This window comes from Ceratina calcarata, unplaced genomic scaffold (assembly GCF_001652005.2).
Source record: "Ceratina calcarata isolate Rehan_Ccalc_2016 unplaced genomic scaffold, ASM165200v1 scaffold185.2, whole genome shotgun sequence".
Classification (NCBI taxonomy): Eukaryota; Metazoa; Arthropoda; class Insecta; order Hymenoptera; family Apidae; genus Ceratina; species Ceratina calcarata.
The window spans coordinates 216,666-243,546 of record NW_017139975.1 but is presented as its reverse complement, the minus strand read 5'-3'; the positions used below and the strand labels follow the sequence as shown (position 1 = coordinate 243,546).

General features: G+C 43.2%; 1 protein-coding gene and 1 long non-coding RNA gene across 2 annotated transcripts in view; both read right to left on the bottom strand.

The window, feature by feature from the left end:
• The window catches only part of LOC113463903 (uncharacterized), a 57,475-nt gene extending 51,918 nt beyond the window's left edge, over positions 1 to 5,557 (bottom strand). The window contains exon 1 of the long non-coding RNA XR_003388753.1: positions 5,335 to 5,557. This is a non-coding gene — a long non-coding RNA (uncharacterized LOC113463903). The remainder of the gene's footprint in view (positions 1 to 5,334) is intronic.
• MESR6 (misexpression suppressor of ras 6) overlaps positions 1 to 26,881 on the bottom strand; it is a 517,920-nt gene that overhangs the window by 395,546 nt on the left and 95,493 nt on the right. The gene's annotated exons all lie outside the window — the stretch shown is intronic.

Genomic DNA, 26,881 nt, shown 5'->3' with positions numbered 1-26,881 from the left:
TGTCTTTCGAACATCATTTTTTCAACTTCAAAACAATGGATACATCTGCTATCGGTTCAGATGATTTTATGCAAGACGCAACGGCGTAGCTTATTTCTACTCGTTCGTCAGTGGCTTCTGAATTCTTAAGACGTAGCTACGTCACCGATATGCCAAACGTCCCAGTTTTCGCGGTCTGTCATTAAACCCGGGCGACGACCAGTCTACCGCGTTGCGATAAATCTGAACTGTGCGTCTCCACGCGGCCGCTCTCGGTCCATCGCGACGCTTTGATCTATTCTTGTTCCCCGGGCGAATCAACCTGCGAAATTTACGAAACCGCGCGTCTGCTGCTTCGCCCTGTCCTCATGAATCTTTATTGCGAACGAGCAGGGAATCGTAAACGGACGGTGTCCACTCGCGGACTGAAGAAACGAAACGTTTAACGCCACGCTGGGTACAAATATGATTTACTGGTTGTTCGGCTGTCCGAAACACAGACCTCCTCTCGATGTTTACGTGCGCTAAATAGTAATTTACTCGACAGCCTGGAAAGTGAAACGTGTGAACTGCAAATCTTAATAACCTGGATTTTGTATAGTTCGTAATTATATAGATGATTTATATTCATTTCTGTATGAATATCTACAATGTTCCCAGATGAACATTATTTTTAGACGTGTCTTATTTAAAGTCCAGTACACTGACTTTATTAGAAGGCCTGACACAAAATTTCGTTCACATACGAAAGAACATATTTATCTATATATTGTAATAAAACTGTTAAACAACAAGTTATTATTTATTATTATTTAATATTTCTTGATTCATCTTGTATGATCTGTGATATATTGTAGATACAATAAAATCGGTTTTAAAGAAATATTGTTGGCTACGTTTTTGTGGAGCAGAGTTCAGGTGAACGAACCGCGGAACCAGTTTCTGACCGATTCGCGCGAATTTGCCGGGATCACGTCGCGATAAAAATTGCAGAGAACGATGCTTTATCGCCGAGCCGGAAGAATGTCCGCGGGACGATAAAACCAAGCGAGTTTCGGCCGTGCAGGCGACAGGTGGAAGGCCGTGGTGAAAAAAGCCAGTTTGAAAACGAGAAACGATAAAAAAAAAAAGGCTGAAGAACAAGGGCCAGGAGGAATACTTATCTGGCGAGTCGCGTGAACAGAAAATAAATGAATTGGAAGAAGTGGCACTAAAAGTGCAGTTCGTATTATTAAGGATACGTTTATCGTATGCAAGCATAAGAATTATCTGATACGGATTGGAAATTACATTAAGTTTTTATATAAAATTGTACGTGCAACCTAATTGCCTATTATATTTATTTTAAAGTTTATTTCGACATTTGTTGGCTGACACATAATAATAATTATTATAGAATTGTGTGAAAAATGCGAAAAATGGAAAGAGCAATCAGCTACGTATATCGGTTACTTTGTTGAATAGTTTTATTATACATAAACTCGAACGCGTGCGGAATTAATTCACGCGCGTGCAGGCCTGAGAAAAAGTACGTAGCGCGACTTTGAAGTATGCACAGGTCTCGAAGAGAGGCGCGTGCAAAATATCGCAGCAGGTGCGCGTTCATCGGGTAACACTTTATCAAACACGTTTTCCACCTAGCCCACCCGTGCGTGCCTGACTGCGTTGTACACGCATGTTCCGCTCGTCGAACCGACTCGGGGACATATTTTTACATAAAATTAATTAAGTCAGCGTCATCCGACTTGTAAATAATCGCGAGTGTCGAACTCGGTTCCAAACAGAATGAAAGAAAAATTCTGATCGCATTTTTTCCGAGAGAGAGAGGATTAATTTCAGAAAAGTTTCGATACGTGCGAACGTAGAAATTTTAATACTTGACGCGTCTCATTAATTAAATCAATGTACTAAATATACGGAGTCATTACTCTTGCATGGTACTAATTACAAGACAGCGCATAGATACAGTTCGCTAAACAAGCATAAAATCTGGAAGCCGTGGAAGCGTGACTGGATTCTTGAAGAAACTTTCGGAATAAGACGAGGAGGAAGCGACGCTGGGGCTCGCCCCAAGGCGAGTAAATCTAAAATGGAACTGTACAAAGTACCATTTCATAAATCTTGCCCGGAAAAGCGAGCAGGGGAAGGGCGGAGGGAAAAGAAAACTGTTGATAGATGAGAAGGAGGAAGAGGCGAGACGAGAGGAGCAGAATGGAGGTCCCAGCGCCGCGGGAGCACGAGCTGCTGGAAGCATTATTTCGAGGACGGTGTATGATATTATAAACCGGGAGGGGATGCGTCTGAGGAGACTCCCTTTTCTTCCTCGTGTCTACCGTTAGGCCGTTCCGTGTATACGTGAAAATATGTCTGGGAGACACTTTGTCAAAAGAGCTTGAGATAAATGCTTTCACATTGTCTATCTTAAAATATTGTAATACCAACATTTCTATGTAATAAATACTTAAAAAATTGTACTGATCTTTATAATTTCTACAGTCTAATTTATATGATAATGAAAATCCGTATTATTTTTCCCAAGGTTGGTAAAGAATATTGCGGAAAAAATAAAAGACTCTGGAACGATGCTTACGTATGAATTGCAGAAAGGGTTGAGCCGCACGAAGCAAAAGTCTGAGCGCGGGAACGTTGCTGATTTACGCGTGGAAAACGGCCGACCGGTTTTATGGTACAATAAATTTATTTAAAAGACATTAATGAATAGCGGTGCCTGGTCAAACGAGGGATCCGCGATGACGTAACCAGGCTGTGTGCATACATATATGCCGGTGAAATATAATCGTCGGCAGCGATCGCGGCGTAACAACTATGAAAATTACGCGAGCTGCTCGGCGAGATCAAGGTAACGATCGCACGTTTAAAAGATGGACGAGCGACCTAATCGCCGGCCCGCAATAACAAAGTTCGAATTCCCCGAGTGCTGCCGTTCCGACGCGTCGCAATCATATTCGCGGCAAGAAACGCAATAAACCGCGTGTCGCTATAAACCCGTTCCCTTAGAACTCCTGGAATCCGGATTGTAAAATCCGTACGCGACAACTGGGACAATCTTGCGCGAGTGCTTTCCGCCGTGTTTCGTTTGCGAAACGAACCAGATTGGTTCCACTCTCTCCGGGGGATGAATCCTGCATTCTTACGTTTTATTGCGCTCATAATTACGAAACGCTTTCATCGATTTGATTAAACGTTGACGATACAATACGTATTGCAATATCAAGGTTGAAACTGAAACATGGCAGTAACTATCAGAAATAAAGATTGTCGATGTCCAAAGGTAATTTGACTGGACATTGGAATGCGCGAATATTTCTTATGATAAAAGAAATTTTATTTCCTCGTAATATTATTAAACGATAATGAAACGTGCGCGACGACTCACAAGAAGTTGTAACATTTTATTATCGAAACAAATGCTTTACTGCTGCCTTAAAAAATTGCATTCGTAGCTTGGTTTACTGTAAGTATTATGACTTGTATTAACATCGTAGCTCTAGTCACTATATCAACTATTGTATTGTACAATAGTATTAATTACCATATGAATTATTATTTCAATCATCGTATGAAACCTTGCATCAAATACCATAAGTATTACAACAATTATCATACAAATTATTGTATTAACTTGTATGGCCAGCCATGTACGATGCAAATGACTTAAACAGAATCATGAATCAAGTAAAGTTTCCCTCGATCGTTTCTTAGTCAGTGAGATTTCTTAGATCGAGTTTAGGATCACGAGGTGCTCGTTTAGGGTAAGGGCCACCCTCGCGGCGTTCTGCCCCGTACTCGTGCCGACACTCCCTTTATCGATCCCACTACTCGTCTCTCCGTCCACCCCCGCGCGCACATCTCTTTCCCTTTTCTTTCCGTCGTCCCTTTTTCGCCCCGGTTCGACGTCGCGTCGCTCTCTCTAGCTCCGCGTCTCTCGTCCGCATCCCCCGCTCCGCCGCCTAGTCACTACCCTGGGGTAGAAGCTGGAGAACCGGTTCCTCCTTCGCAGACGCCACCAGAGAGCGGGCCATCTCTCTATGAACCCGGCCAACCAGGAACTACGTATCTGCCCTTACGAATTATCCGACCGGCTTGCCGCCCTTTGTTGCGCCCGGAATTTCGTTTAATTAAAATGAGACGTTAGGGTGGCTCTTCCTCTCAGTTCTCTTCTTCAATTGCGTCAAAGGAGAGAGTCGATTAAACGACAATTTATATTTACCTTACTGAAAACGTAACGTTAAACTTACGTATCGTTCATATTTAACGTTTGTTGTTAAATAATTCATTCCGGTACACGAGTGCGTATGCATACAAAGAACAAATAAACTATCGTAATTGACGATATTATCAATTAGCGTTGGACGTATCGCGGGGAAATGCAGGCAATGGTGTACGCAGTCTTTGTCGAGCGTACTTAGAATGCACCGTTATCAAAAGGGAACGGTAACACGCACGCGGATATGCAAATCGAGGAACGAATCGGTGCGACGAGCGGACAACAATGGAAAAAGTAATCGGCACGATCACCGTCGAGTGCTACTACGTATTGTACTTTGTTCCTCGTTCTCGTTGGCAATTCTCCCGTGTGACCACGCGGAAATTAGCCGCCGATTGCGATCTTGGGAGGTGTAAACCGGCAAAATGGCGGTGCCACAAGAAGGAAACACATTGTTCGGGGCGGGGCCAGGCCACTGGAATGGGCAGACCGGTGTTAATCACGCTATCGAAGTGAGGGATCGACTAATTAACGCCGAGTTCATCGCAAACCGTTCGTCGACAGTCGCGTTCGTCGCCATTCCGCGAATTTTTAATGCGCAATGGCCGCATCCAACTCGTTCCCGAATAAATAAATCTACCTAACTATCCAGGATTTAAATTCTAATTGATATGACTCGGTGATAGAACGTAGCGATTCGAATATGGAATATCGCTTGCAAATGAAGATCACAAGAACGGGAAAACCTTCAGCGAAAATTAGTCGACAGCCGTTCACACTTCACTCTTTCCCTAGGCAATTAAAACGATTGATCCGCTACGAACCGTGCACACTCTCATCCTATTCCAACGCTGAACAAAACGATTGAGTCGTTGAGAGAATATACCAAAGAGCTGGAAAGATGGCTAACTTTCATACTTCGCTATTCATAGGAATCTTGACTGGCACTATTTTATCGTCACTTCCGATTCCCGCCTGTACACCACTTAATAAACTGACCGACGATTCGGAGCGTTTGTACCTTCACAAATTTCTATACGACACGAGGTTCGATCGAACCTCGTAGCCACCTAGTGGCAACTGCATATCCTCTTGAAAACGGAAGTTAAACTTACATTGTAACTTACTGATTGACAGACCTACGCGTCAGAGAATAGCTAATTAGATCCGGTTTCCACTTGCCTCCACCCATCTTTCCAGCTCTACGTGTGCACAATACGATACGATACGATATCCAATCGGCACGGTCAGAACAAAAGGAATTCCCTGTCGCAAAAACCACCGGCGAGACGCGCAGAGAGAAGAGAAGAAGAAGCCAGAGAGAGAGCCAGATTGCAAGGCGTCGCGGCGCTGGTCGGCACTAGACTTGGCGTCGGTTCGTTCGTTAGCTGGACCCTCTTGCTCGCCCGTATTAATTTGCTTCCTCCTCTCCCTCTATCCCCGGCTGGGACACCCGCCCTCTCCGTCCCGTCCCAACGCGACCCGTTCCCTCGGTCATCCCTCCCAAACGGGAAAAGGGGGCTCCGGGTCGGGTCGCGCCTCGCCACCGGTCTTAGCTCTACCGGCGGCGGTAGCGCGCATGCGGACTCTGCTAATCACCCTTCGTCCTCTACCCCCTCACGAACCAACCCCCCTCCCGCCCCCCGTGGGTTCCGCTTTCCACGGGCGACGACGCTCGATGAACGCGAGCCGCCGGAAAATTAACTCGAACTAACCGGCTGTCTCTGTCCGGCTCGTTACCGGTGAATGGGTGCCGGGTTTCTCGCTCGCCCCGAGCCGTGCTCCAGACCTACTTCGGGGATAGTTCTTCGCGACCATGACCTTCCGTTCTCTAAGGACCGGGAACCCGTTGTCTAATCCCAAATTTAAACGACGGACCAACAGCGAGTCAAATAAAATAATAATGAAACGTTCAATTATCTGCAGGATGCGACCCTTCCGTTCTCCCTATCAATGTCAATATAAACGTGTCTGCAATTTTTTTGAAAAGCCATAGTAATTTTACTGACGCCTAAGTAACATACAAACGGTGTATTAAACGAGTGTGCGTATGCGAACGTCGGTGCGTATAAAAGCAGCGTATCAGCGATTGAAGGGTCGTTCACGTGACGAGACTTTCGAAACGCGTAGAGAGGGTGGCGACGCGATGGTAAACGAGTTATTGGAAAATCGTGTGAGGACGGGGACGCCGGCAGAGGAAGAGGAGGTCAGCAATTTTTCGCCTCATTGCCCGTAAAAAGGAGAGACGCTTTATCGTTCGCGTAGCCGAACAGCGAACTGAGTCACCGGCGGGAGGCTCTCGACCCGAAATGGGAAGTCGGAAGCCGGGGGGCATTAACGCGAGCCTCGTTTGGTAAATGTTGATCAAGCGGGCGCATTTTTACCCGGGCCAATTTGCCGGGGATGAAGCTCGCGTGACGCGTATCTCCCGCGCTGCGCCATCCGCAGATAAAATATCACCTGCCTCGCCGAAAGCTATGAAAATTACGCCGGAATTCGTTGCCGGTGTATGTGTGTGGTCGCGGAGGACGAACCCGGGTTCTTAGCATAAGGCAGTTTTCGGAAATTGGATTCTTCTAAAATGTCAAACGCACTATCTGCTATTCCCAGCTGATTCCTGTTGAATCATTTACATAACAAAAGCCGACTAGTGACGTACATTCGAATGAATGTGGTTTGTATAATTTGAGAAGGATGAACGGCTCATTTTCATATCAGTCGCGCATGCAAACGGATCCTTCTAATTACTTCCCACCGCAGACGTTAACGAACATGTGGAGGAGCGCGTAAACAAACACCACCACCACCACCACCACCACCACCCACACGGTCGCGTTTCAAATTATTATTCACCAGCCGCAGAGCACGGCGATGCACAATGCTGGGGACCGATTAGAATCTCTCGAATCGACGACTCTTCTCACGAGCGGCTCGCGGCATAAATAATGCAAACGCGCGAGGTGAGAGGAGGCTTCGCGCCTCTTACATAGTACTCAACTTTAATTAATCAACGACGGATTCCCTGCGCGAGTCTCCTTTCAAGCTTCAACCGGCCTGCCCGATATCGAAAAGCGATGCTTCGGTGAGTGAGAGGGCGTATCGACGCCATTGACTCCGAAAGGAAGAAGCTGCAAAAGGTGAGGGACCCGGGGTGGGGTCGGCTCGATAAGGCCGGGTTGAAATCGCGGTTCAAAGAGCTCGGAGATTCCCAGAGCGCGGCATATTCGCGGGCATAAAACAGCGAAACGCTTAGCATAGTAACATAGCGGGATGCGGGGGCGTCATTACCGTATTGATCGCGGGGGTGGCTCACCCCTTCCGTCCGACCTCTTTTCCACCCTCCCTTCCTCTCTCTCTCTCTCTCTCTCTCCCTTATGATTCTCTGTTGTTGATCAGAGTAGAGATGGAACCGAATTCAATGTGTTCAACAAATTTTCATCACAGGAATTCATTTTTCGTCGATATAATTTTTGAAACAAGGATTTTACCTTGAATTATGCGGATTCTTTTGTGATCTCATTGAAAATCATTGACCGATTTGGAAATTGCGATGGAATTATTACTTGCGAGATGTTCGGTCCCATTGCTGAATGAAAAGGGTAAGGGCCAGCCTCGAGGAGACTCGCAGAAGCGAAGAGAGGGTTGAAAGTAGGACAACGAACTTGTCGGTAACGAGTCCTGGATCAAAGAGCGCGCGGAACGATCCGATAATTTAGAATCGCGCACCGTCGCCGTCGTCCTGCACGTTATCGATCGCTACCCTTCCTCCTGATGATGACTCCCGGCGAACACCGCGCCCTCCATGATGACGCGCCCATCCCGTTAACGGGGTGCAATGATTTCGGGAATTGCCGTTCAGATTCTCTGATACCGAGTCGGGTTAATGAGAAATTTTAACTCCTGCGTTCAGAGCGATGTTGCGAGTGATTAAAGTACTTATGTAAACGTTATTTACTACTTCTTTCAATTTTTCAAAATTAATGTAATACGTATTGCAATTTTATATCGTGTAAGTGTTAATGAGAAGAAGTAGAAAATCAAAGTACTGTTTTTTTTAATTCCCGAAATCGTTTTAATACCTGCTGCATTTTCATACCGCGGATCATTGAGGAAACGACTGATATGTTATTCGAAAGGACTTTTATATGTTTGCCCAGTCGGATGATATTGACCCCGTGACGTCAAACGAACCTCGAACAGGCTTGTTTTCTTTCCGTGCCGTAACCCGCTCCTTTACATCCTCTCTGGATCGTTCCAGGACCCCGTTCGTCAGGACCGGTTTGGTAAGAATCGACCGATCACGGAGGCAAGAAACAACTGAATCACCGCGTGGCTTCGACCCTTCAACCTGAGGATCAAAAGCCACGCCACGGTCTGCCTCGTCAAGAATATTCAAAGAATCCAAAAGGAACACCGTACACCAAACAATGCCATAATACCTTGATTGTTGTATAACCAACAATGGTCTGCATTTGTAATGGTAAAAAAGAGAAACGATTATTCCATGATATCGACTTTTGGGTAAACATATAAATACTGAGGGGAGTATCATTTTTACTTTATATAATTTCATTGTTCCTTCTGTAATTTTGTTATTTCTTAAAATTCGATAATCAGAGGATATCTGCTCTATTTAATTAAATATATTTTAATAATCATTGCACTAATTTTCGTATAACTGTTCTCTCTACATACTATGACTACTTTAAGTATTTTTATTATGTAAATTCTACTTGAAGAATACAGACATCAAGATATTACTAGAATTTAAAATTGAATATAACAAATCCTATGTAAATTTATTTTATATTCATTTGCACAAAGATGAATTATTCAATGACGGTGGACAGAACCAGTTGGATAAACTAAAACTTGCACGGTTACAAGTTTTCCGGTGCAGAATTAACACGAGGAGAGGATGCGGAATCTGTACACGAAAACAGGTTACAAAGGAGTGGGTTACGTGAATCACGTTCGTGTCGCGAGCTATGCAACCGGGTCGCCTCGATGCGGCGGCAGGATCGTTGCCAAAGGAGATCGAACAATCAACTATGAGAGCGGTATTCAGCGAATGCATTTGGGAAAATTCGATAGGGTAACGCGCCTCGAATGCCGTCAATGTTCCCGTTCGTCGGGCGTGAAAGAAATATTTGTCACAAATTCCGTACACGAATCTCTTACAGCAGCACATTTTCGTTTAATCGTTCACTTGAATTGTTTGAATATTCAAGTTTTCGTTATACATTTGTTACCTAAAATAAATTCCTACTTCTACGAATTAAATTGAAAAAAATTTTCCTCGTGCACTTCACATATCTGATAATTAAACTCACGTTTTTCAATCAGTACGCTGTAATAAACGTATCAATTTTAAATAAATGCGCGAGCAATCGGTCTGAGATTTTGCATGGGAATGGAGGAAAAAATCGGTTGTGATCGTTAGCATAATAGTGCAACAAGTAGGACTGAAATGATTTAATGTAGCACGTGATTACACAGGAAATTCGCAATTTCCATACGGTCTTACCATACGAGACACCACGGTACAAAAGGAATGCAAATTGCTATGAATTCGCGTCTTTGTATGCTCGTTTTTCCGCCAAATTAAAGAATTGTAGTTACATGCATCGAAATCAACCAGTTCAATTCTTTCAGCATGAGTTACAACGTATCATTTCATGCAAAATAACCTGATGAAAGAAATAGAAACGCGTATCCATCGATGAATCAACAGACGTTACTAAATTATCTATGTGCATAAATGAATTCTCATGTGAAACATAACAAAGCTGTTCGACTACTAGTATAATGCACATAAGGTGCAATGACAGAATCAAAAATTGTACAAATGACAGCAGGCAATTTGGCATACAAAGAAAAGGGGAAAAAATGACAACGAAAGGCAATGATAACGCAATTATGGATGAAACGGTGCGCTGCGTATGACGAATGCGAATGGAAACGATCGTTTCCCGTGATTACACGGGAACTCTATAATGATCGTCTGTAATTCTCGTTTCTCGTTCAACTGTAAGAAATTATATAGACGCGTATAAATGAACAGGGGGAACAGGTACGAACGCGTAGCATAATTATTATCTTCATGGGTTGGAAAACAATAAGCTCGAGCCGAACGCACGGTCATCGCCGTGAAACTTTCGGATTCCTTGAATAATTCTGCTCTTCAGAATTGATGAACAAATCTTTGATGAAACTAGTCTCAATATTCAATTTGACACACACTACTCGCTTTTCTATTATAATATTCAAAGTCTCGATGGAAGAAAAGCAAGAATGATCAATTCCAATAACGAAGAAACGACTCTTCCTATCTTGAACGGAATTTTGAGATTAGTAGATGCAACGATCGCGATGCAACGGTCAACGACTCGTCGATCCTCTGAGTTTTTAAGATTGCCCTCTGTCAATGCCACGGGAAATTACCATTCCCGCCACTGTCGACCGTTATTATCGAGATTACGGATCATTATCGTTCTGCGCGGCGAGTCGAGCGAAGAGAAAAAAAAACGGAAGAAGAGATTCATTTATCGTGAATCAAGACGTTCGGATCGGAGACGTACATGAATTATTCAGCGAGGACCGATTCGTTTACTGAATCGCAGTCATACGCGTATCGTCCAGATAAGATGAATCTCAATTCAACGTGTTTATATTTCATCCTTCCATGCGACGATTAAATGACAAGCAAGATATCTTAGAACTGTCAAAACGTTTATAATATCATGTACGGTGTTCTCGCGATACCATGGAGCGTTGCCAGAGAGAGGAACATAAAAGTGTAGGAAAATTCCAAGGCGGGTCAAAAAACGGAAATGGGGTAACAAGCGCGTATCATTACGGGAAGTGGTTCGATAAACGAATCGCAAGAAATCGTTGACATCGTCGTACGTGCCTCTGGTAAAGTCAAATCGTTTAGACATTCCTCCGCGTGGTCTTCCTCGTGAACGAACGATTGAGACGTTGAACCGCGGCCGTGCCGCGACTCGTGTGGCGCATACAAGGGAATTCCTTGTTACCGAGTCGCATGCTCGGTAATCATTCTCGAGCACCGCCGGCAAAAACCGGCGGCCATTTAACGAACCTCAAAAACAAATCCGCGTTGTACCCGGCCTCCTTTCCCTTTGCAAACTTGGTCGTCAGCTTCTAAATATCAATCGCATATTTCATCCTCAATGCAACTAGGCGCAGTACGAATTGAATCATTTGACAAGTCGAGAAGCATAAGTCAGGCCTTTCGCAATCGTATGGAAGAAAAGCAGAGTTCGAATCGAAGTATGAAAAAAATATGAGAAAGCAAATATTTTTTTTTTTAAAGCTACTTTGTATTATTTATTACTGCTGCAATCATGTGATGCACGTGTCATTTAAACGTTTCTGGACATTGACAAACGCTGTTAAACATTACACGCCAAAACTGGTTACTGCCTACGCATGCAATCAAGTAGCAACCGCGTTTATGCTACTCGCATTGAGCGCGCACAGCGTAGGCGATTGCCATTCTTGATATTAGCGCGAGGACACTTTCTGCACCTTGGTACTTGCTAGATAAGACCTTGCAATAATAACTTTAATTCAACCAATGATAGTTTTCACATTTTTAACAACATCGTTACGTTTATTTTGCTAATTAATAATCTTGAATATAATTAAGAGCGCGCTGTTAACGCGTACAACGACGTTACCATAGGTTCACAACGACGAGTGGCTCTTGGCAAATAATTAATATTGCCAGAATCGAAAGCCACATTTCACGGAACAAATGTCAATCAACGAAAACATCAAAGTCACATTTTCCATTCTAATTAAAACGTTGAATAACGGGTACCGCAATATGCGAAATAATGAAAAGCTTCCCGTTCACTGGTTCCCCTAGGTACACTTTTCCGTCCCCGATTTTCACGTTCAATTTAAATTAGTGCATTAATTACGTGGCCAGTGTTTCACAGAGAATCGCGTCACCTGTATTCAAATAAATTCATTCCCTAATTGAATAAACCCCTATATCATCTCGACATCGAATCGAATCATAATCAACATTAAAACTGTTCGCATCACATTTTAAACGCAGACGAAAATTACTGAAATTTTGTGTATTCACGAATCACGTGCACACGTTTAATAAAATATTCCTCAATTGAATTTCTTTCGTTCGTAAATAAATTCTTCTGCCATTGAATTAATTTTTTGAAAGCTTTTTCAAGACGAATTAAGAAGTTTTTCACCGGGCCAATTTACCGGGCGTATTATGTTATGCAAGAACGAAATGGCTCTGCGACTTGCTTCCAACGCAACGCAACACAGCGAATCGCGAGCCGAGATCAAATTGCGAACGTATAGGTATACGCCCACGCGGGCATTTTGCGGTACCCGCTTTGGCATCGCGTCTAGGTATAAAAGGTTGAAAGCTCGTTCGCTCGAGTTGACACGTACGTAGGCAGGCACGGTACGAGATTGAAAATTGTAGCTCGATACATGCACCGAAAGGCACAAGGGTAAAAGGGAAATTCACACTTTTTAACTGGTTTTCAATGCGCGTGGGCTCGTGCCTGAAGATCGAGTTCAATGATCCGAATAATCATGAAATCTTCGCATTGAAAAGTATGATAAATAAAATAAGCATATGCCATACAATAATCATTTCAACACTTTAGAAATGTTTCGTGAACTATTAAGTCTATCAAAAATGAAACATGTGTCCATTACACCGTCGAATGAACATTCTGTGAAGACAATTTATACGTTTAATTGATAATACGATGTTTGAGCGACAAAAACGGAACGGTAGCAGTAACAATTTATCATAATCCGTCGCCATTAGTTCGCTGATCAACAACTACCGATATTGTCAATTAACCGCAAATATTTATAGGAAAGCGTGTCCAGTAGCGAAGCTCGATTCTGAAACGCCTGCCAACCTGTTCTTAGGAACAAACGCGTAGTTTCGCCTACCTACGTGGATCGTAGGACTTGCCACGCGGCTCGCGTTCTCGGCCAATCTAAACTGACAAGCATAAACGTCCAGCGCACCGTGGCGAGATGTGCCAGCCACATCCATGACGTACGTACGTACGTACACATAACAACAGTACGTTATTCCACGCTTTTGCAACCGACCCCTCGAGTCCGACTTGTTCTTGTTGCATCTCGCGCAGCAATCTCATAGCTCATGCAGCCATTATGCAACCGGTCGTGCAACCGATTCTAAGTACTCACCGCCAGCATACTTCAATGATTCCAGACTGAGTTCTCAGAAGATTTCCCGACGGACTATACTGCATGGATCGCGTTAAATGCAGATTTCTGTGCGATTACAGAAAATTGAACACCTGATAATGATGAGCTTCGAACGTTCGGTACATCAGACGTCTATGGAAAAACAGTTAGGTTCTACCTATTGGTAAACGTGGAACGTCTCGAGATTTTTTCCAATTGAATAGATACCTATGAAACATAATTTCCGGTACTATTTTATACGTTATCGAAAGATAAAATTAATTCTATTTTCTGGAACGCGTTTGAAAACCTGATTCGCACAAAAATCCGTATAATCCTTATCAAGTAATCCCAGCCTCGCCTCCCTCGATAAGAACCGTGTTCCTTGACTCCGCCTCGCATCTTCATAATTCATACGTCCGCGCCTAATGGAGATTTAATTTCGCCTGGTTACCAGTCCCCGCGGCCTATTTTCATGCCTTTCCTCGAATCCCTCTTTTTTCCACGCTTTTTTCCCTTTTTCTTACGGCAGTTTAATGCGATTTTACTTTGATTTGTTTCATGGTTCCAGGATACGTCGGACATTATAATTATTGACCCATCTTGATGAGGACTTGTTGCTCGGCATGCAGCAAATCACGAGTTTGTTCCAGGTTGTTCACCCATCTGTTCTGTAGTATGCGTATACTGGCCATTCCATGGATTCTAATTTGTAGCTGCATGAGTATAATGCATTTCTTAATGTGAATTTAAATAGAAATTCCCTCCTCATGAATATCTTTATTGTGTTCTCGTAAAACTCCTCGGCGAGTTTTCCTTCATTTTAAAATCATGATTTGCAAACGGTGTCCATTGCTTGTTAGAGGATCAAGAATGGCCGTCCTTTATTCCCCGTGTCCATCGAGCCAACCGGGTTTATCCTAGAGCGCGTTCAGTTAGTAACTCAATCCTCGCCGAGTAAGGCTTTTCCGGTGGTAGCCGAGGCAGACGGCAGCCTTGGTCGTCGGTTTATTTGCTTAGGAGCTCGTTAAGGCTAATCCACGTCTATTTACGCCGATCGATAAACGATCGAACGGTAACAACCGATGTCGGCGATACCTCGAACACCTTCTGCGAATCGCCGAACGGAATTCAATAGAGAATTCACCTCTCCCACCGGATGTCACCGCCGGTGACTCGAATCGATTTTTAGATAGCAGTCGCCTCTTTGTTTGAACTTCCTACTCGCCTCTAACGTAGCACTTGGCAAACTTGCAGGTACACTAATTAACAGGCCAATCGCAGTGATGTTTGAACGTGTAATTGTTCGAAATTCCATACTGCAAGAAGCCGTGTATACAGTGACAGCTTAACAGAAGCTTTGATTCTATTTTATGCGATCAATACTCCGCTTCGTCTGCCAAGACTTCGAACGAGCCTTCACTTACGCACCGATTAATTGCACGATTAATTACACAATAAAATCAAGGAGGATTCGCGTCGAGCGGAGCTCGTGGAGATTCGCGGGGAGACCGGTGGAAAACTGATCGCGTGGCCGATCTTCGACTCACGGCTTCCACCTGGACAACCTGAGAAGGGGTTGCGGAGTAACCCGCCCTTGGGGTTTAGCGTGCCCCACGGCTCCGCGCCAGTAGAACCTGCGTCCCCCCCTTTTCCTAAACCGAGCGACGCTATCCCATTCATCCCCTTGTGCCAATACCCTCTCGATCGACCCGTGATCTATTGATCCCCACTCGACCTTTGCGTCGTAATCGTATATTTCATTCTAAATTGAATGAACCCGGGGTTTGTTCGCCTCCCAAGACCGATTGTCGCTGCGTTAACCCTACTTGACGAGCGTTTCAACTTCTTAACCTCAAGAAAGATCACTGTTTTGTAACACGCTTCACACACTTTACACAAAGTGATAGCTAGACTGCGGATTGTTGTAAAAAATGAAATATTTATGATGTCAGATTAGAAAATGAAATGTTCTGCAAGTTACATTCAGATTTGCTAAACGTGTAAAATCTGCAATCGTATAATTTACGCGTAATAAAGTGTCTAAAAACGTGTACGTCGATTTTTCACACGGAATCGATCTACTAAAGAGTATCATTAATTTTTACTCCCCTTCAGGAGTAAGTGAACTCGAAAACAGATTTGTAGGCTCGGCCTGGCGATCAATGATCTAATGACCGTCGATCGATCGCGGTAATGGGTATAATGAGAGGGGCGAAACGATAGTAATCGAGGTTGGCACGGGGTGTCTTTAAAATTCCCTCCTTCGAAACGGTGAACGTGCGATTTCCGCGGCGTGACGTAATCGCCGCGCGAGATCTATCCCGACGCGGACACGTAGATCGATACGATTTAGCTTTACCGCGGCTCCGACTGCCCGATTCTTTCGCGCGGAAGACAGTATCGACGCATTCGATGAATAGATTGCCGTGATTGAAATGACGGATCAAGCAAAGTAATTGGGCGGGCTTGGGGATTGAGCGTTACGCTCGATAGAATCACGTTTTTATCGATCACGCGATAGAAATAGATACTTCGTAGATTGTTTCGCTTCGTCCATTGATTTCGCTATGGAATTTGTGACAGATCATTATCAAAATTTGTTTAAAGTCAATAGGAATTATTCGATGATTTGTGAAACGTTGTACACGAGCTTCTTAATTGGTTCATACGTGTACGGTAACGAATCCCATGTTTCGTTTCAGTGTTACGTTCTATGTACAACAAATGAATTAAATGTGTTATCGGCTCGCCCTGCATGCAGATTTTCTAATAACATTTCCTAACGAGATCGTGTTACAACACGCAGTGACTCAGGCAATTATTTCCTATTTATAGCGCGCGTAATGAGGCATTATTAATTCATATTAGTTTACAATTCATAGGCGAGCTAGATAATTTACAAGGCGGCGTATAAAATCAGCTAGAACGTGATACATTGCTCATTGTTCTATAATATTCCGCATTTATCACGAGGAGCGATTCCCATTCGTTGAATGCGCCGCGCAATATTTTCAGAACCTGAATATATCAGTCCACCCCCGAGAACGTACCGATGATTAACACGCCACCCAAGCAACAGCACCCCGTGCCGTTACGTAACAACGGAATACGCTATCTTCATCTCCCTTACGACCTCTTTTCTTTCGCCGGCAACCCGTACCACAAATCACAATTATTCACCGCGCACGCTCGTGAATCTCGTCCGGCTTTTTCTCACACGCCATCGGAACGAACAAAAAATTAGAACCATCCCACCCCTTTGGAGGAGAGAAAAAAAGAGACTCGACCGAAGCCTGAGAAAGTTTCCTGGCCGAAAAATATGCGCGCTCTCGGCATGCAAATCAGTAGGAAAGGGTCGTGGACCCGAACCCCGGAAGAAGGAACCGTTTTTCCACGACGGCCGCGTAAAAAAAGCTGGCGCTAATTATGCGAGAGGTGCGTGGCCTGTATACCTGGCCGGGCACGCCGCGGTGATACATTAATGCTAAAGTTGCGGCATTATGCGCGTGACAGGCCCGGCAAACCGTCGAGCCTCGGGGAGAGTTTAGGTACCTACACCCGAACTGAATGTCACAGACAATGCCCCGCGTTAGGATACGCAGCGCAGAAAATTCTGTTTCCGCCTGTCAGACATCAACCTCGTTACGGTTCGTTAGTCGGTGCATTTATATTAATCACGAGCCGGGGATGGTACCCGGTTTCACTTTCCAGGTCTGTCTTTTTCGAACTATCGCCTGGACGAGGAATATTGTTTGACATAATTCACTGAGTTTACTAAATCACATTTTGCACGATTATATGGATTTACAAATTGATTAGAAACATTGTTTGTTTTCTGTACATTCTCCATGATTCTGTTGTGAAATAATAATTTAATAGAAGTACAATAAATAGATTCGAGCTTAAATGAATCACGTAAGAAAAACCGTGGAGGGCTTTTCCCTCGTAACAAATTTAATTTCGCTAACTGTTGTAACGACGAGAGTTTATTAAGCCGGAAATTATACGTCGTAGTCGGCATTATACACAGTGCGCGCATACACGCGGAGGCTACCTTCTTCAATTTAATGAGATGCCACGTATAATTACGCTCTCCTCGCGTACGCATTACCTACCGGTATGTAACGTTCGAATAATGAAGTCGTGGCGTTCACCTGTCATTCACGTTTCATACCGGTCCCCGTCGTGCCATCGCTCCGCTCGGCTTCAACCTTTTGCAGGGATGTTTGTAAATCAACATGCGACACTCGATTATCGTCAACGGAGAACCGTTTCTTGCCTCGTTTCGTTTCGACACTCGGACTTTTCCCGCTCAAATTGTTAATGCATGCGCCGGTGTTCAATCGCGGTTGCTGCATTTAAATCTACCCTCAAGCAATGAATTTTCTAAAATGTATCCACGTTACTGTTTTCGCTTTTTGTATGAAACTTTGCAATTACAATTTGCTTAAAGATGTATTGGCTATACAGTCAATCCCAAAAGTTTATGTACCTTAGAAAAACGCATTTCCTATAATTAAAAAGAAATCAGATGTCGGAAGAACAATGCTAATAATAAATAGCTACGTGCTAAAAAGTATAGAAGGAAATNCTGATTTCTTTTTAAAAAATGCGTTTCTAAAGTGCATAAACTTTTGGGATTGATTGTATAGCCAATACATCCTTAAAGCAATCTGTGGCGCGTTTGACGAGAGCAAGAATATAGAACATGTGCATTATGAACAGTGGGCTCTGAAATCTAAATTTTACTTAAACTCTTGAATAGTATTTTTGGTAACGACCTGAGCCGAAGCGATTCTAGCCAAAAGAATCGAGCAGCTTTTAGCGTCGAGTGACTCCGACCCTTTTTCAAACAGAAGCACGCCCCTTTTCTCATGCTAACTCCTCGAGGATGCGAACGGCGAATCCACGGAAAGGAGAGACTTTTCAGATTTAAATCGCGTACGAACCCGCGTACGCAGCACGGCGTTCACCATTTGCATGACACTAGCCCCAGGAATACCGCGTTCCCTTGCGACACGCACAAACACTAAACTCCAAGGAGGTGAATTTGAAGTGCGTCGATCAAAGCAAATGCTCACCTGCGTGTTCAGTGGAAGACGTAACAGAAAAAGAGCCAAGTGCTGATCAGAAACACATTTAAGAACCAATGTTTCGCTTTCTCTTTAGTTTATAAATTTTAAATTATGAAACATGAAAAGACGAATGAATTGTAATAACAGCTGAAGAATTGTGGAAACAGATTTTGACGAAAGCAAACGTGTACACGTTAAATCGGTGGACGGCGACGAATAATTTTCGTGGAAACGAACATTTTAATTATTAATGCTGGTGATAAACGTTCGCTTACACGGCGATCCGCGTTTAACGAGTCTTCGCGTAACGCAAAACGTCGTCCGAATGCAAAAGAGGAAAAACGGTATAAAACGATAATGAAGAGTAATTATAATGGCGCTCGCTTATAATACCTTGCCATCGCGTTACATATCCATAATCGTATAGGTACGTATAGTACAATGTACGCGTGGTAATTACGCGTCTTCCCGTCCACTGATTCGCGCTCGTACACGCGTGCGGCTGAAATTTCATTTAAAAAGCTTATTGCTTGCGGCGCGCACGGAATTCACGTTGCCGGCAATGATCACGAATAGTTTCCAATTAACAAACCGATGCAGCGGAACGCGTGTAATATTCAGTTCTAAAAATGTTTGTGAACAAATTTCAACAATGTTTGCAAAGATCTCTCGAAATGCAAAATGCAGAACTAAATACCTGCAACTAGCGTTCACAGCTATGATTCCATGGGAAAACTTCATCATACGCGGACTTCCTCCTCTAATTCTTTCTGATTTTCGTTTTTCTTTCCGTTTCTTGTTCCTACCTTGAATTAATTGCGTTATTCGAACGGAACGTTACTTACAACGCAATCAGTTTTGTTTGCGTGCGGCGAGGGTATTAATTTCCGCGCATTTCGAACGGGGACACCTGCTCCCGCAAATAATTTGTCTCCGTATAAGCACGGCTGCAGGTGACGTCGAATTATAGAAATTCGTTTCGTTTTCAAGATTCTCGTCCGAAAACTCGCAGATGCTACCCCTCGTTCGACGAAATCCGATCGGGACAGTCTTTTTAAGATAATTACCTTCAGTTCTCCAAAAACTGTATCAATCAGTCTAACGAGAAGCATTTGTGCGAAAGGAAACGAGACTGTGGAACCTGTGCTTGCTCATTTAGTAAATTTCTATTCACAACGCAGTATCTGCACCATATTATTAATGAAGATTGGTGAACATTCTACTGTTCGTATAAACATTACAGTAATTCAATTCCATGATGATTGGATGAATTTTTGTTAGAAAGAAGATAACGTTGAGCGCATGACTTCCTTATGAAACACAGAGTTTGACTATAAAAAAGATAATGAATAATAATTTTGCTGTGCAGCATAGAATTTGATTTCGAACAGCACAAAGAGGAAGCGGATAAAACTGGTATAGCAATGAAATAACAAAGTTTCCACAGATAGTGCGCACGGACTATGATCTAGCAGGGGGGAACCCGACGTTAGAGGGAAACAACGTGCAATCGACATCTTAATCAGGCATCGGCCTAATTATAATGCCATCTCGCCACGGCATGGCATGGCAACGACGCGTCGGTAATTTTCCATCCGTCGAATGATAAGCCGAGCATCGTTCTCTCCGCGAAAATGCAAATGATTAACATTACAGTCGACGAGCGATGCGGTTAGAGAGATGGAACAAGGGAGGAGAAACCCGGTTCTCTAAAGATAGCGCGGCTCGATTAAATTGCCATTGTAACCGTAATCGATATCTCGATCGGAAATCGTAATTACAGTACCACCCCGACACTGGCTACTTGTTCCAACCGTTAAACGACGCGTATACACGCGTTCTATTCGCCCGTGCGAATCGCCAAACCGTACTATCTCCTCGCGATACACTTGAAACGAAACCGGTATCTTTCTCAGTTTTTGTATGCCAAGCGTGTACGAGACGATTCTCGTTTATTGAATTCATTAAGAGACACATTATATAAATCTTGTACTTATTGAAAATGAAGGATGAATCTCCGCTTTAGAGAAATTAATGTCTATTTTTACTTAATTTTCAAGGTATATAAAATCAATGAATTACACTAATAATGTATTTCATTAAAAGATGATATAATATAATTAATTCATGAAATTACCTATTTACTGACGAACGCTTTTAATCATCTTATAACATGTCCTTACATTTGCATTATTTGTCGTTTTCGTGGTTCGATAAATATCAATTCTTATTGATTTTGGCTGTGCAACAAATAGCAGCGATAGTAACATCAGCCGGAGAAGATGAAGAAGAGGAAGAAGAGCCATCGTGAGGAGTGGTAGACTAAATTACCCGGACGTGGCCGCACAGATAAGGCTCCCTGTGTACGCGCATAATGCGCCACGTAATGTGTAGTCCACGGGCAGCCAGCCACCCCCGAGCCCCACCCACCCCCTTCGTGTTCCACCGACATTGCATCGCTATCACGCCCGGAGGAAGAGGCAGGAACCTATGTATGTATGCACCTACGTATGCAGTCTGTGTGCTCAGAGGCTGGGCACATATTGACCGATACGTACCGCCGGTAGCAAGATAAACAGTCCTCTCTCTCTCCCTCGCTGCATCTGCCCTTCCCTCCCTACCGTCTTCCTCGATTCCTCTACCGAATTCTCTTTTTTCCTCCCCTCAGGTTCCACTTCTTTTAAATTTAGCTTCCTCGAATTTTTAATGATATACAGTACACACGAAAATTATAAAGCTAATATTAATGCACATATAAGTACTTGTCAGGTATGATCTATTAATTGTTAATAATGATCGTCACAGAAGAAGAAGATCGCTCCACTTCAAATATTTCTTATAAACTGAAGGCTCAGGATTATTTTACTATATATTATTAATCTACACTTGCATCCAAGAGGTTGCAGTTTCCTGCTGCTCGTTTCTCGGAATGACCGATTGCCTGGGTCCATCGCCAACAGAGGCACACAATACATGTTCAATGAAGCTGAATCCTGTAAGTTCACCGTATTATTGCACGCGACGAAGAAAAATGGAATATATTCCTGTTGGCCTGCGAGCTTCGTCGTGAACTCGCACGACACGCGAGTGTAAAATCGCTTAACCGGAGGCGTGCGCGCGCGAAGCCGCCACTTAAGAGAGGGTACCGAAGCAGGTTGGGCCCAAGGGTCCGATCGACGTTCGATTGCCACCGATTCGACGAAAAACACGATTCTCACGAACCAACTCATGCGATCCTTCCGCAACGAAATTTTTTCCTTGTGTCTCCTATGTTAATTTTTTTGTCGCTATGTAAAAGTAGAGATTCTAGTCTCGCACAGGGCTGGGAATGTGCGTTTTAGTTTAGTTTAGAATTACCGTGCGTGTAACACTAGTATCCTGTGCCTTCTAACCTCATACGGGATCGCGTTCCTCTCTCACCTACGGTGTTTCTTTTAGGAAACGCGAGCACTAATGGCTAACAGTTAAAAGTCTCCTTTTTTCAAAGAAGAATTATTATAATAGCAATGTCAATTCATTGTCGCATGAAACAAGTCTCAATATTTGTTCAATGAAATTTCAGCTGGTTTTTTAAATTTAGTTCGCAATTTACGAGACGGTTTGCTTTTACACGTGAAATCAATTTTATCAGCCTATTTCGAAACACAAAAGAATTGAAAAGGAAAACTTCTTCAATCATCGCCCAAGCGCTCTCAGCGTATTTTAATACGCAATGACGGGAGGTGTACGAAAGAGGATTAACAAACGTCGTAAATCCGGATGGAAATTGAAAAATATATGAGAGGCTACTCTCCGTGTTCCAGTGAACGGCGTGCAATGCGGCTGCTACATAGGAACACGAATGTACAGCGGAAATGCACGATAAGCATATGCGCGTTAACGGTTCCGCAATTCCGCAACCGCAGTTTGCGTTGCAAAGACAATGATAACGACACGGTTGTCGCGCGCCCGCGCACGACGGAAACCAGACGCACGGCTGTCCCACGCCGAAACTAATCTACGCCAGACTAATTTAACCGCTTCAATATTTATGATTCTTCAAATGTTTCTCATTCTGCTGAATGAAAATTCGTCAGTTGCTTTTAAATCATGTCTTCACGCTAGTTTTATAGAAAGGTTCCATTGATATTGATAAATTTATTTACATAAGATGGAATGACTCGATCATTTTTCATGAAATGTTCAACGAAGGCATTAACTACTATGTGAAATTTTTTTTCATTGTTCGACGCGCGGATCCATCAAATATCGAGTGCAGGATAATCGAAGAACCCTCTCGCGGCTGAAAATGACGAGATTGATGCTCGAAAATCGGAAGAGAGGAAGGTGAACGAGGTAGAAGGAGAGGCGAATAACGGGAGAAGCAAAGAGGTCGGTGGAAGAAGGGCGCGGGTCCGCAAATTACATTGTGAAGTGCCATTAATGGCGATGTAATAGCCACAATAGCCGGGCCACATAGCGATATACGTGAACCGTTGACGCGTGTACGTGTGCGCGTCCACCAAATGTTGCTGATGACTAGAATAAAAAGAAACGAACGAGAAGAAAGAAAAACGCAACGGACAACCCCGGGACCCGTGTATTGTAACCAATAATTACCCTGTCTACTACATGCGCTGCACCCCGGCGCATTGTAATTAAACAAAGGAGACTCGGCTAGAGTGCGACCGTTAACATTCTCTCCAGGGTCCTCGTCGAACAGTATCCTGTCAGAATATCGTTTGGCCAATCGCGTAAACATTGAAGAACTTCAATCTTTGCATTCGTAACGAAATTACTGTTGTACGTGAAAAAGTGATACGTTTTAGCTTCTTCAATCGAGTCTAAATTAAATAGTAGAACATTTCTATCTTCATATTTTCATATTCAGACTTTCTAATTAAATTGTGCATTTAATTCATATAATCGAATTCAAGATTTCATTGTCTCCTTGCAACTGATTAATTTAAAGATCCTTTAGTAAAATTAAGGGGATATAGAAAGGAATGAAAAATAGGAAATCGGTGTTGCAGAGAATCCTTTCGAATCCTGCAGGAATTAACCGCCGCTGGACCAAGGATCTCAATGGAAAAGAAGATTTCTGTTTGAGATATCCTTCGGACAAGGATATTCAAATTTCAGTACCATTTCTCATTCGCAATTTCTAATAAATTTAGATTTTCATCTAATTGTATATTAAGTGATTTTGAAAATATCTGAAGAAGACGATTATACTGTTTTTATCAGCTGGAATATTGATCCTGGAGGATAAGAAGACGTTCCAGGATACGCGGGCAGGACGAGCACGAGTACGGTGTTACGCCGCAGAGGGAACCACCGACTAAGCGGTTTCCGACGAGCTCAGCGCCAGATAAGAACACAGGGGAAACAGTGAAAGCTCGAATTCCTTCCCTTTTCGTCCTCCGACGATAAGGTAGTAGATACCCTGATAAGATCATCGCAATTCACCCCATCGAGCAATGATTGCAACCATAAATTCGTCTCACGATCCACCTCTGTGGTGAACGTAGAAAAAAAAAAATGTTGCCTCCATTATCAAAGTACAATACAAAATTCGACAAATAATTTCGTAATAAATGTTTCCAGGGATGATTACATTCATTAATATAAAGTTTGACCAATATTCGTAGTAAAATTATTGAACCCCAAAACTAAATTAATATACAAATTTGTAAATGTGTATTCGCATAAAAGAACTACGACGTCGGTGCAGTCAAAATTCAAACACCGGACATTAACATTCTTCACACGTCGAGTTTAAAAATTTCACGGTCAATTGTATCACCGTTTCGCTGAGAGCAATCAGAGTCCAAGGAATGGTCTGTAATGAAAATTGTGATCGTAAAGGCAACGGTGGTTTAACGACGCGGCGTGTAAAAGCATCCAGAGCGGGAGAGAAGCCAATGGGGAGGAACGCATGTAATTAGAAGCCGCCCTGGTGTAGAACTGACAAGAACACGTCAATTAGCCGGACGATACGCAGAGCGCTCGTTGCGTTGCAAGGAACGAAGCCGTAACAATGCCACGCAGTCTCTCCTCGTTCCATCTATTCGCTTTTCGACTAAAGATTCCGTTTTGCAACCTTCCCGATTTATTTATCACGACCCAAGATCCTTTGCAATTAACATTCTGGATATTTTTATTAAAAATTTTCAGATAAATCTTTCACGTATGAAATGTCAATCAATTTGTAAAACCAGGACGTTTTGTAGTACTATACGTATCCCGATTTTATATTAATTAAAAGTATAGACAGCTACAATAAAATGAAGCCACTGTGTATCTTGTTTTAATTAACTGCGGGTGAAATCACTGGACGATATTTCATTTTCTCGCGTTTCCGGGAATGTCTCTTATCCGGAAATTATTCAAGGAAAATTCTTAACACGAGAGAGGCAAAAACGACGACGTATGGCCGGCGACTAAACAGAAGAAAGGGAAGAACGATCTCCAACGCGGTTAGGGGTTTCTCGGCGAAGGTAGAAGAAGGCAAGGTGAGCTAAGAATTTCTGCATTCCGAGGGTGAGTTCCAGCGAACAATTTACTTCGGCCTCTCTATATTTTATTTACAATTTCTCCCTGATCCTTCGGTTTCCTCTTCGTTAACGTAATTCCGCGCATTCTCCGGGGCCCGCGGCACCCCACCCATCCCCGCGTCTAATGAACGTTAATTGCAGCGTACGCATAATACGCGCAACTATGCGTTTAATGAAAGACCCCCGACACCGTATATAAAACGTCCACGATCCTGTTTTCTCCTCCTCCTCCTCCTCTTCTCCTTAATCCGTCTTTTGATAGTTTCTTTTCCTTCTTGAGAGGCGCGAGATTCATTTGGTTGAACCATGTTTAATGGACCTCGTTAAACGAGCCGCGACGTTGTCATTGAAAAGGAGAATAGTCCATCATAAAAAAAAATAAACACGCCCAATCGTTTTTAATTTTCCGATTGAAAAATATCAAACAACCTTTTCAGTTAATTCTGCATAAGATATTATTATGATTAATATTCAGGAAGGCAGTTTCAATCAAACGCGAGTATTGATAAAAATTCAACTACCGGTTAAAGCACCGAGAGTAGATGAGAGACAACGGGTAATAAATGAAACGTTTGATCAATTGCACGAGTTCTACGGGTATCTCCTCATTGGCATCGGTTTTTGCTAGGGCGCGAACGCGCTAGCAGCCGAGGACGGTTTCAAGAGCTATCTGAAAAGGTGATCTAAAAAGAGGCGGTCGAGACCGTCGGGACGGAGCATCGTAGCAACACGGACTAATTTATTCCGCGAGTAGCCGGCTCCGGCTACCATCGCGATACCTCATTAAACCCGCAAACAAGAAACGATTCGAACGCGACGCGCTGTGGCTGTCCCGCGCCGCGTGGATCGACGACGCGACGCTAAGCGACGCGACGCCCTTTTCTCGGAACGCCGGCTACGCAATAGGAAAGAAAATGTGGGAATCGACCAAGAACTAAGAGAAACGCGAGAGGCAACCTGCGTAATTGCGCGAAATAACCAACGAGAACAGTAAATGTTGCCTCGTTAATTGCGAGAGGCTAGAACCGATTAACAATTATTGTAATTAACTAATATAAATTTCAGAAATTGTGTTTGTAATAATTTCTCGTTATCAAAGGTGCTATTATATATACTGCATCGTTTTAATTGCACTGAAGTACATATTATGAACAAATAATTGTAACGTGTAAGACCGAATATATTTTCTGATATTATGCCCTGTAGATATCCATATAAAATAAAGTGTATAAAATTATACAGGCTGTCTAAATGATATTACATGTTCGATATTGCATCTTGTAGACTTCTTGTTGATAATTAAATGACAGTATATTTCATTTCAAGACCTTTACGAAATATTTAATGGAACCTGTCTTATAAAAAACCTAACTTAATTAAATCGTTTAAATAAAGTAACTCTCTCCTTCGACATCTGAATCTTCGTGTTCGCTCGTATAAAAGAGTCAGGTATTTGCATGAAACGTTCGCAGTCAATTTATCTAGTCACGAATAGGTTAACGAGCGTTTAGAGACGCGTAGACACGCGGCGAGTCGCTTAACGCATCGCGCGTAGCCGAGCCAAAAGCGAGGTCCGCGGTGAATTATAAAATGCTCCGGCTTAATACTCTGGTCTCTCTGCGGGTTATCGCTGGTACGTATCTTGAAATAGTAATAGAAGCGTGAAACGATTTGTAACGCGATGGCGATCCGACAACGCGGGGAGAGAAAATGTGCCCTGTTTCCTGCCCGTTTATCAGATTTCTTCGATACTTAGCGACGCGTCATTAAGAGACGATGACTCTGCGTCCGTTTCAATCAAACTTAGCAAACTTCTAATGACCCTT